The sequence below is a fragment of the Miniopterus schreibersii genome, assembly GCF_964146895.1.
Source record: "Miniopterus schreibersii genome assembly, chromosome: 2".
NCBI classification, from domain to species: domain Eukaryota; kingdom Metazoa; phylum Chordata; class Mammalia; order Chiroptera; family Miniopteridae; genus Miniopterus; species Miniopterus schreibersii.
In genome coordinates this window covers 99,580,332-99,592,342 of record NC_138102.1, presented here as the reverse complement: position 1 = coordinate 99,592,342, position 12,011 = coordinate 99,580,332, and the positions used below count along the sequence as shown (strand labels likewise).

The window sequence follows — 12,011 nt, the reverse complement described above, 5'->3', positions numbered from 1 at the left end:
TTCCCGGTCAGGGCACATGCCCAGTTGCGGGCTTGATCAATGACTCTCTCCTCACTGATGTTTCTGGCTCTCTCTCTCCCTCTCCTTTCCTCTCTCTGAAATCAATAAAGATATATTTAAAAAAAAAAAAAAATGCGGCCTCTTTAAAAAACACACAACTCAATGGACTGAGGAAATAGGAGGTCAGACACAGATGAAAGGAGAATCAAGCAACCAGAATATAAGAGCTGTAGAAATTTGCTAATGCAGCATAACAATAGAATAAGCAGGCAAAAATAAGAAATGCAGAATATAGAAAGAGATGGCCGATCATATATCCATTATGAATTCTAGAAGGAAAAAGGAGAAGCAGTATTGACCCATATAGTGGTTAAGGAACTACAGAAGACATGTAACACTCTACTTCAGAATAAATGTAAATAAGTGTATACCTAGAGACAATATAGTAAAAATAAAGAATGCTAAAAGCAAGAGAGAAATGGTACATTATCTACAAAGGGAAGGTAATAAATTGACAGCTAACTCTTCAAAAGGAACATTGGAAGCCTGGAAACAGTAGAGTATCTCCCAAGTACTAAAGGGTGGGGCAGGGGGAGAAAGCCAACCTAGAATTATATATAAAACTAAGCTATTTAAGTGTGAAAGCAATATAAAAATTTCAGACAGAAAAACCTGAATATGAATCCAGGTACCACAAATTTTTAGTTGTGACCACAGGCAAATCATGTAATTTCTCTGCCCTGGCCAGTGTGACTCAGTTGGTTGGGAGTCATTCCAGGCTCCAGGAGGTTGCCAGTTGGATTCCCAGTCAAGGGCATATGCCCAGGTTGAGGGTTTCAGGCTGGATCCCCAGCAGGAGGTAGACAATCAATGCGCTCTCACAGTGATGTTTCTCTCTCTCTCCCTTTTCCTTCTCTCTTTAAAAATCAATAAACTGTTCTTTAAAAATAAAAACGTTATTGCTTTTAAAAAATCATACAATTTCTCTAGGCCTCAGTTCTACATCTATAAAATAAGGAAAATATTTAATATCATAAGGTTATTGTAAAAATAAAATGTGATAATATGTTAACATCATTGTTAGCATATAAGCAGCACTGAATCGATGTAAACTACTTTTTTATCCTACACTCAACATTAACATAGAGGTTTGGAGCAGCTTAAAATTTTCCTGAAAAATAACAAGAAATGAATTGACCCAGTTATCACTATAAATTCCTAGATGCTATTCCATAGCTTTAATTACTTTCAAACATAATCTTTAAATATAGAGGGGTTTTTAAATCTCATTTAATATAAATGAGAAGAGTTTCTAGGACTTTTAAAAGGTCAGGTTACCTCTAAAGAAGGCATGAAAGATTTTAGCAATGTCTGATATTTGACAATATTTCTCTTATTTTGAGTTTATCGTGTATTCAAAAATGAATTCAGCATCTTCTTGCAATATTTATTGCCAAACTGATACAGTAATGTTGCCTTATACAGAATTACCCAAGTAATATCTTCAAGGAGAGTTCTATGCTCAGAATAAAAAGCAGAACTCAGTTCAAGTTCATATTCAGACCAAGAAGGACTATTGCTTATTTGGTCCTAGATAATTATGACTTGTCTTTTCTAAGACTCAGATCTAAATTTAACAAATAAAGCCCTGGTTCCAACCTATTTCTCCAAACATACTCTTCTCTCCTTTAAATCTACCATCCCCCCACCACACACACACACACACACACACACACACACACACACATACACACACAAGCTTTCTCTCATATCAAGACTAAGACATATATTTGAGAAAACTAAAAACTAGCTTATGTCCAGAACCCAAAACCTCTTAGGATGTCACTAATAATTCTTTTTTTTAATGTAATCATAATATTTATAATTCTTTTGTCTCCAGAGTCTAATGGTTTTTAAATAGGAAAGAAAACATTTTTTCAAACTAAATTTTTATAAGTGATATTTAATTCAATTATAATAATATAGGATTTAAGAAAAAAATTCTGCTTTAAACAATTTTCAATCTCACACTTTCATATTCCTCTCATATTGCTTCTTGTCTTCCTGAGTTGTAAATTCCTGAACATAGATATTTATTCTAGAAATATTGAAGCAGCCACCACTACAGCAAATGAACAAAATAACATAACAAGTCAAGTCTGGTTTTCAGCATTTTGTTCCACACTGAATTCTATCAATGTCCAGGCTCTACATATATATATATATACACACACACACATATATACTACCTATACTTTAATGCTTTCCACATCACTAAATTCCAGTTTATTTCATGCAATGACTACTATAAATACAATGAGCAATTTAAAAAACACATAACCATAACTTTTAACATTAATGCATCTTGAAATGTTTTAACAGCAATAAATTAGCCTACTGTGTGAGTACTCATCACCAAAATAGTTAACTTTGAAAGTCACAACGCCTCCCATCTCTTAGTGTTGGGTTATATTCTCAATGACTGTAGCCTGCCATAAATAATGGAGAATATAACTTAATCACAAACCCAGAGATAACAGGAGAATGTCTGTAGCAATTAAGCCTTTTCATTTGTTTCCTTACCTGAGTTCACTTCTCAAATACTTGAGAAACAGAAGAATAACTATTGGTGCAACATAGAAGATGATAGATAGATGATAGATGATAGATAGATGATGATAGATGATAGATAGATGATAGATAGATAGATAGATAGATAGATAGATAGATAGATAGATAGATAGATAGATGATAGATAGATGATAGATGATAGATAGATAGATAGATGATAGATAGATAGATAGATAGATAGATGATAGATAGATAGATAGATAGATAGATAGATAGATAGATAGATAGATAGATAGATAGATGATAGATAGATGATAGATGATAGATAGATAGATAGATGATAGATAGATAGATAGATAGATAGATAGATAGATAGATAGATAGATAGATAGATAGATAGATAGATAGATGATAGATAGATGATAGATGATAGATAGATAGATAGATGATAGATAGATGATAGATAGATAGATAGATGATAGATAGATAGATAGATAGATAGATAGATAGATAGATAGATAGATGATAGATAGATAGATGATAGATAGATGATAGATAGATGATAGATGATAGATGATAGATAGATGATAGATAGATAGATAGATAGATAGATAGATAGATAGATAGATAGATGATAGATAGATAGATGATGACAGATAGATAGATGATAGATGATAGATAGATGATAGATAGATAGATAGATAGATGATAGATAGATAGATGATAGATAGATAATTCTATCTAGAATGTTTCCCAATAGTAACCATCACAATAATTTCTGCCCACGTGCTAAATTCCACTGGCATCTTTAAAACATTACAGAAGATTAAAAAAAAATGTTTATCATCTGCCACTCTATCTCAAGATGGCAGCTTAAACTATAAATCTGAAGTGCAAAATTACCTTTTAGCATGAAAATAATAGTGACAACATTTACAGACTGTGTAATCCCCATCAGGCAATGTGATGAAAATGGCTTGCTAGTCATTATCTCATTTAATCCTCACCACACTACTAAATAAAAATGATTACCCCCATTTAATGGAAGAGGAGGCTAAGGCTTTAAAGAATTTGCACCCGGATATGTCGAACCCAGAGCCTACCACTGGCCCATTATACTCAACTGCCTCAAATGTCTTCAAAATATATCCACTCCTTCAGTTATACAGCTAATCAAAAAATAAAAATAAAAAAGCTAATTAGTAGAGATAAAATAATGTATTTTGTTCAGGTTGCCTATATAATTAAATACTATCGTTCCTTAATTTCTGTTTTTTTGAATAATATAACATCAAACCTTTCAAAACCCTGTCTGCTTTGTATTACTTTTATCAAGTACTCTTTAAACAAGTTATTTTCTTATCATACTCACTCACTCATCATTCAATCCACACTATTTAGTAAGCACCTATCCCATTTAGCAAATACCTGTGACTATGTAAGAAACTATGTAAGGCCACATGGAGTTACTAACATAATTCTTGACTTCAAAGAATACATAATAATGCAGAGGCAATAAGAGGAGTATTAAAAAGCCGATAATCATATCAAGAAGTATGTGTTAAATACCACTTCCATCCATATTCTCCCATAAGTAGAAAAGAAAAAGAAAATACAACCCACTGATCCCCTTATTCACTTCCTCTTCCTACCTCCTAATGGCAAAGAAAAATGAAAAGAAGGGGAAACCATCAGAAAAGAAAGGACATAAGTATAAAGACATTCATGGGGTCAGAGAAATAAAAGAACAAGATATTGACATGCAACAAATAAAGTTATATTGTTTGTCCCTGAAACATATGAAAGTTAGAAATAAAATACATTGTTCTTTAGAGACTATCTCCTTAAGAAACACCAGAGTGAGTATACTACAACTAAAGACAGCACTAACTAGCTAGTAAGCCCCTTTGAAAGAGGGGCCAGATCTTATTTGTGTATTGCCAGGTTTGGTGCAACCTTTAACACAGAGGTGCATAATGTTTCTTGAACCAAAACGCAAGGCACATGTGCTTAATAAATATCCATATAACTCTCATTCTAAAGAGTGCCAAAATACCTTGGGAAATAAATGATTGGTGGTCAGTAACTAAGCACAAAACACAAAACAATACTGACATGTTATAAACTATAAAAGTGTTTACCAAAAAAATCTTCCTAACAAAAGAATGTTAGAAAGAATTAAAATTTGTAACTAGGACTCACTAAGAGAGGTTTAGTAGGAGCTTTTGATCAATAATTACTAATTTAGAATTACAAAGTTACAAAGGGACTTAAAAGATCATTTATTCCACCTCCATACCTTCAAATAGGACCACAATCAAACTATCTCTACCAAAAAACACCTAGTGGAGATTAAACAACTCACCTTAGAAAAATACTCCATTTTTTAAACTACTCTCACAAATCTATGCCTTAACTTTATCTAGCAAGACTTTTACCAGGTATTCTAAGGCATACTTTCATTAGGGCTACCATACAGAAGTATGGTTATTTAGGAAAGTATTTAAAATGCTGAGTACATTAAAATATACATGTATTTTCATTTACAAATAGATGCTTAAATATTAGTGAAATCATAATACAAATCAGCCCAAAAATGAGATGTAGTCATAGAATCAAAGAATTTTAGAGCTATTGGGATCTAAATTACATAGTGGAACCTTGTTTCTTTGAGAATGAAACCAAGTCAAAGATCTTACTGCTATTAATGGACTTTATAGTGTTTAAGGAAGCCTCATTAAAAATAATAATTGATGATACCCAGCTGGCATGGCTCAGTGGTTGAATATCGACCTATGATCCAGGAGACTGCAGTTTGATTCCCAGTCAGGGCACATGCTTGGGTTTTGGGCTCAATCCCCAGCAAGGGGCATGCAGGAGGCAGCTGATCAATTACTCTCATCACTGATGTTTCTCTCTCTCTCCCTTCCTCTCTCTGAAATCGATAAAAATATTTTTTTTTAAAAAAAGGAAAAATTGATAAATCTCTTATAGATCATTTTATAATATAACTACTACCTGATCTACCTGCCTCATATGAACAGGTAATGTCCTAGAATGTGGCCTTTTGTCCAACAGAAATGACAATCTTGCCATGTTGTTGGTAAGGAGGGGGAGATGGGGAAGAGAAAGGTCTTCAGTTACTGAGCACTGTGGGTTTACCTTCATAAAACTGTCTAATCTTCCCAACAATCTTATAAAATAGACAGTATTTACATCTTTTTGAGTATGGGTACAGGTTTGAAAACTTGCCCATGATCACAGAAAATAAGCTGTAGTTCCAGAACTGGACAATAGATCTGACCCCTTCCACACCACTCAACAACTGACCCCTGGAGAATGTCCTCTATAAAAGAATACAATTAAACATGTTGAGGAAATAAAGTACAAAGTACAACCTCGTGTTTTGCTGTCATTGAAAATTATTGATTTCTGCCCTGACCAGTGTGGCTCAGTTGGTTGGAGAGTCATCCCGTGCACCAAAAGGTCACTGGTTCAATTCCCGGCCAGATTGCACACCCAGGTTGCAGGCTCAATCCCTGGTCGGGGTGCGTGCAGTAAGCAGACAATTGAAGTTTCTCTCTCCCTTCCTCTCTTTCTAAAAAAATCAATAAAAACATATTTATAAAAATAAAAAAAAAATTACTGAATTCTACTCTCGGCTCAGTGAAACAATTCTCACTTGTCCTAGCTCAGTCCCCTTTCTACTATGGCTATGCCAAATCCCCAACACTCTCCTTTCCAAACCCTTATCTCTTCCCTCATCAGTTGACCTTTATTCCCATCCACCTCTTGAAAACCATAAGCTTTGAACTTGCTCACCTTTCACCAATCTATAAATATCCTGTATATTCTCACTTCTCTTCTTCCTTTTCAGTGCACCTCTCCTCCTGTCAACACTAGCACTCTGCCTAGGAACACAGCACTTAGTGGGTACTTATAAAATGCAACACATTAGTTCTTTCACCCTGCTCACCCTGTCCTTTCCTACATTTTGGGGAACCACTATCAGCTCTCTCCTCTCTCCTCATCCCCTACATCTTCAAACATTTCCTCTTTATTGGCTTTATCCCTAATAGCTTGTTATCAATCTTAAACAAAATAACTCTATAAACCCTTTTTGGTTACTGCCTCATTGCTTTCTTTTCTACACAGTCATGTTTCATTTAAAAAAATAAAAAAGTTTGGGTGGAGCTCTCCTTCCCAGGTGCACCCCTTACCCCTTTCTTCCCTCTCAGGTGAGCATCTCCTAAAGTCTAAGGGTCCCCTGGAGACTTGAAACCAGGGGAGCAACGGGCAGCTTGCCCTGGGCTAACCCCCTGAACCTGTTTCCAAGGACCCCTTTTCTCTGACTTTTCAGTAAGCTAACAGCAGCTCCGCCTTGGCTTACTCCTGTCCTATAACATTTCTAGAGAGCCAAAGGAGCCCCACCTAGGCTCTTCCCTGTTGCTTCTTCTATCCTAAGCCCTTCCTTGTTTCACTGTCCCCAGCTTTAATAAATGTACTCTCAAAATCACGTAAATAAATAAATAGTGCGACTAGAAATTTTATATTAAAGAAGTACTGTCAATTTTTTGTTTCAAATGTTTTTATTGATTTCAGAGAGAAGGGAGAGGGAGAGATAGAAACATCAATGATGAGAAAGTCATTGATCAGCTGCCTCCTGCACACCCCAGACTGGGGATCGAGCCCGCCACCCGGGCATGTGCCCTGACCAGGAATCGAACTGCAACCTCCTAGTTCATGGGTTGACGCTCAACCACAAGCCATGCCAGCCCGGCAGTACTGTCAATTTTTTTAGTAAAATATCATTGTTACATATTTTTAAATAATCCTTAAAGATACATATTTAAATAATTACAGATAAAATATCTGAGTTTAGTTTTAAAATAATCCAGTTGGAAAACAGGGATTATAGATGAAACAAAACTGGTTGTGTGTTCATTCTTCAAGCTAGGTGATGGCTACATGGGGGCTCATTTATTTCCTTTTCTTTTTTATATGCATTATTATGGAAAATTTTAAACTTTTCTTTCAAGTAGCCTATGCTCAGATTCCTCTTCTTTATTATTGCAAAGTTTAGAAATGATTTGGAGCCACCAAATCCAATCTTCCATCTTTAATTTTACTTGCCCTCTCCGAGGAGCCTGATACTCTGGCCCACTCCCTGCTTACTTTCCTTCTCCTTTGTCGTTTGTTATGCATGCTCTCTGGGGTTCTTCTCTGCCTCCTACCCCAGTATCCTGCGTCAGCTTTTCTCCCACTTCCTCTCAAAAATGCCCAACACATACACCCTTAAATGCTGCTACTTTGCAAGAGTTCCATATTCAAATTTCTTATCCCTTTTTCATTTCTACACATTCCTCCACTGTGAGCTGGTCCATTCCCTTCTATAACTTCACTACTGATCTGCATGCAAACCTGGACCTCCAGCCCTGAGCTCTCTCCTGAACTCCAGATCCAAATGCATCCTTATCTGAATACCCCACAGGAACCTTGAACAAATACTCAAAACTGAACTGATTTATCTTTATCTTTCACCTCCACAAAAACCTGCTCCTTCTCACCTCAATCTATGGTTTCATGATCTGTCAGTCATTCTAGCCAGAAAACTAGGAATCAATTGTCTTAGGGTTCCAAATCTTTCTAGCCCCAACACCCAAACTCTTAAGTCGTATCAACTTTACCTTTTAAATATTTCTACAATCCATCTCTTTCTGTAACTCCAACTGCTTAGTTCAGACTCTCTTAATTTCTCTACTGGACTTTGTTGTTGTTCTACAATTGGTTTCCCTATGACCACTCTAACCTATCCTCTCCAAGGTCCATTCTCCACAATGGACCTGGAGTTTTCTTTCTAAAATACAAACCCAATAACACTATTCCACTTGAAATTCAGTGGTCACCCCAGGTTGAAGAAAAATTCTAAACTCTTTATCATGGTACCCAAGCACTTTAAGATCTGGCCTCACCCACTACACTGCATGTATTCTGGGATTCAATCATCAGAATGGACGAGAGTTCCCCAAACACAAAGCACTCAAATCTATCCAAAAAGCATGTTGTTCCATTTACCTAGAATGGCTCTCCTCATCCTCTCTCCAGTGAAAGTTTACTCAACTTTCTTAGTACAAGGTAAATGTCACATCATACTAGAGTCTTGCCCTGATCTCCTTAGACAGAGTCAGTATCTTCCTACAAATGTGTACAGAGAACGGCACTAGTGGTTGAAATCCTGACTTAGATGAGTCAGACCCATGTGGGTTGAACCCAGGTTCACACCTTATCAGCTATGACTTTAGATAAGGTCTCTAAATCTGTTTTCTCATTTCTAAATTGACAGTAGCTACTTCACAAAACTGTGGGGATTCAATAAGTGGCTACAGAGTAAGTATTCAGTAAGTGTTAGGGTTGTATTATGTATTCCCACTCTGGGCTCCTATAGCAACTTGTACCCATCTCCAGCCCACCATTGTGATGACATGACTCTTCCCAGTGCAGGACACACACCACCTTCTATCATCTCTATATTCCCACCACCTAGCATAATGCCTGGCACATAACAGGCTCTTAATAAATCCTGAATAAATAAATAAAATACTTCAAATACCTATACTATACAAAAAAAGGCTTCAACTTTTTTTCTAATACTCTTACTAAACCTACTTTCCATCTCCTTGTACAAAATTGCTACTTTAAGTAAAATTTACAGAGGCTAGCATCATTTTGAGATAAAAAGAATTTTATACTGGCCTTATGTTGATTTACTGTTTAAATACACACAAAAATAAGTATATAATACTACCAAAAATTTTCCAACATACTATATAAAATACCAAATTTCTAGGACGGTTATCTGTATACTAAAAAAAAAAAATTTTAAAGGTCGTCAAGGCAGGCTGCCTAAGTCTGTGTCAGCTTCCTTACCAGCAGAGGCTAAGCCAACTCTGGGGAATAAGGTGTACTCCAGAATAATAATAATAATAAAAATAATAATAGAATACGGCATTTTTCATCCTGAAAACATGCTCCTGAGATACTCTAAAAAACAACTGACTAATCAAAGAAAATATTACTACTCACTGCTAAAAAAAATACTACTGTAATTTAGAGTTGAACTAATTTTCAAAATAGAATCAAAATATGTGTAGGCACTGTTCACACTGCGGAAGGGGGGAGGGGACGACTCATTTTGCAATCCTGACCCTCAGTAAACAAAATGCAAGACGGTAAAAACTCCAGATACTACTATATAATAGCACGGTATCTTTTATCCACTTCCACACTTAACCATTAAACATCAATGCCCTTTGAGTAATTATTAATCAATGGGTTTAATATGCAAACGCCTCTGGGCCACTGCGGAATAAACAATGATTAAATGTCTAGAAATAAACGTATCAGGGAAAGGCGAGCCTGATAAAATGGGGCTCCTCGGGGTCTCACATCAAACGTATACCATACATACGGTTCTGCACCGAAAGGGAGCAACCTGGGCGGGTCAGAGGCTCCGCAGGCCCCGGGCCCCGCAGCGGGCGGCTCCTCCCCGAGCCTACGCCAGGCGCTGGCCCCGCGGGGAAGGGCCGAGCCCGGCACCCGGGGCGTGCCCCTTGGCCGGCAGGAAGTCAAGTCTCACCTCCACTTCCCTTTCCTAGCTCAAAGAGCCACGTTCCGCGACCACCCAAGAACCCCACACCACAAAGAGATTATTCTCTCTCACTGTCCGCTCAAAGTTTATCGGTCTCTCCCAGCCGTCGGGGCCGCTGGGCTTTGTAGTTCACCCTTCCAGGCCGCCCAGCCAAGGCCACAAGCCCGAGGAGCCACGGAACTACAATCCCCACAATGAACCGCGCCTCTCCCACTCATTGCGCTACGGCCGGCGCCTAAGGGCCGACGGCGGGGAACAGAGTGTGGTTGTCATCTTAGGCGCCCCAGTGCCTGCTCTCGCGCTCGCGCTCGCGCCGGTCTCCCTTGCACTCATTACCCAGGTGCCGCAGGTCCCTACTGTTGGCGATGCGGTCCCGTTTGGGTGGGCTTGGTTGGGGGTGGAGCCCTGGCCGCCCCGCGGCCGCAGAGTCCGTTAGTTCACGACGCGCGTGAAGAGGCGGTGGCGCGGCTCGGTTGCCATGGCTGCGCGGAAGCGCAGTGGTGGCGTTGAGGGGGGTCTCGGAGTCATCTTGGGGGAGGAGCCTGGGAACGCCGCCAGCTTGCGGGGGGAGGGCCGGCGTACGAGTGTGGGACAGAGGGAGACTGTGACATTGAGGACGGGTGACAAGTTGCGCTCTGGGGCTGCTTGGTAAGCCCGGCCAGCTGCCATCCCCGCGGTGGCAGGACGCCTGCCCTGTTCCGGGCGCTCAGCTCCTGGATGCGGCTGGATTCTGAGGGCGCCCGTGTCATCAGAGGAGGGAGTCCGAGCCCACTGGTCCCTGCCGCCGCCCGCTGAGCCAGTGTGTAGCCTGAGCTACCGGGGTCTGGGCTCGCACCGATGTAGGCACGTCTGCGACCTTTCACAGCTCCTTCCTGCCGTTTTCTGAGCAGTGGAGGGGAAGAGAATCTTTCAGTAAGGAGTAATGCGTAAGGCTTTTAGGACGATTCAGGAGGTGTGAGAACTTGCAAGTAGCGTGGGTATCCCTTGCATTTTGATCTGTAGTATTGTTTGTGGACTCCCCCTACCATCTCAGAGATGCTCTGGGCGAGGAGCAAAGTCTCCTCTGCGCTCAAGGTGCTTTCCACTAGTTTAATAGACGTGAGACAGATTCGGAAGAGAAAAATGACCAAATTTAATACATGAGAATCAGAGACCCCACCCCCACATGCCGGAGAGATAAAAAGGTCATTGCAAGAAGATAGGACAAGCGGATGTTTAGTAAATAAGTTTGTCCTCCCCTATAGATAGGTCAAAAGTGATAGGATAATCTCTTATTATAAGCAAGGCCCCTAACTCAAGTATTTCTAGGTAGTTAAGGGAGGGGCAGAACTTTCCTTTAACTCAAAACAATCTGCATACCAAAGGCACAGTTTGGGGTGAGTTGTTCTGAACCCCTACAATGCAGTGTGGTACAAACTGAGATTAGGAGCCCAGTCTTCTACCACTCTCTCATTCCTGTCCTGATGCTACACTGATGTACCTTGATAAGCAACCAGGGCTCATGCTCACCTTTTAATCCTTAATATATCTAGATAATATCCGTCTTACAGTACTCGTGAGAAATAAAAGCATTGATGCCAATGAAGCATTATGAAACAAAGCCTGCCATTTAACGATAACTTTTAATTAGTAGTTATTTAATCCATTATTTATTTAAGAGTCAGAAGATGGGTAGCCTGGAGGCAAGAGTGGGTTTGACTTAAGAGGGAATTTTCTGTAGTTTTGGAAAAGCTCTCTAACTCAAAGTTTGGATTACAGAGGTATATGCATTTGTAAAAACTCATCAAAAGGT

General features: G+C 38.9%; 1 protein-coding gene across 3 annotated transcripts in view; it reads right to left on the bottom strand.

The window, feature by feature from the left end:
• KATNAL1 (katanin catalytic subunit A1 like 1) overlaps positions 1-10,692 on the bottom strand; it is a 99,881-nt gene extending 89,189 nt beyond the window's left edge. For 2 of the 3 annotated variants that reach the window (XM_081130355.1, XM_081130357.1), the window contains exon 1: positions 10,208-10,320. The gene's annotated coding sequence lies outside the window, so the exon portion shown is untranslated. Of the gene's footprint in view, positions 1-10,207; positions 10,321-10,555 lie in introns of those variants that run through there. The other variant, XM_081130356.1, reaches the window with a different exon arrangement.
• Between the last annotated feature and the right edge of the window lie 1,319 nt (positions 10,693-12,011).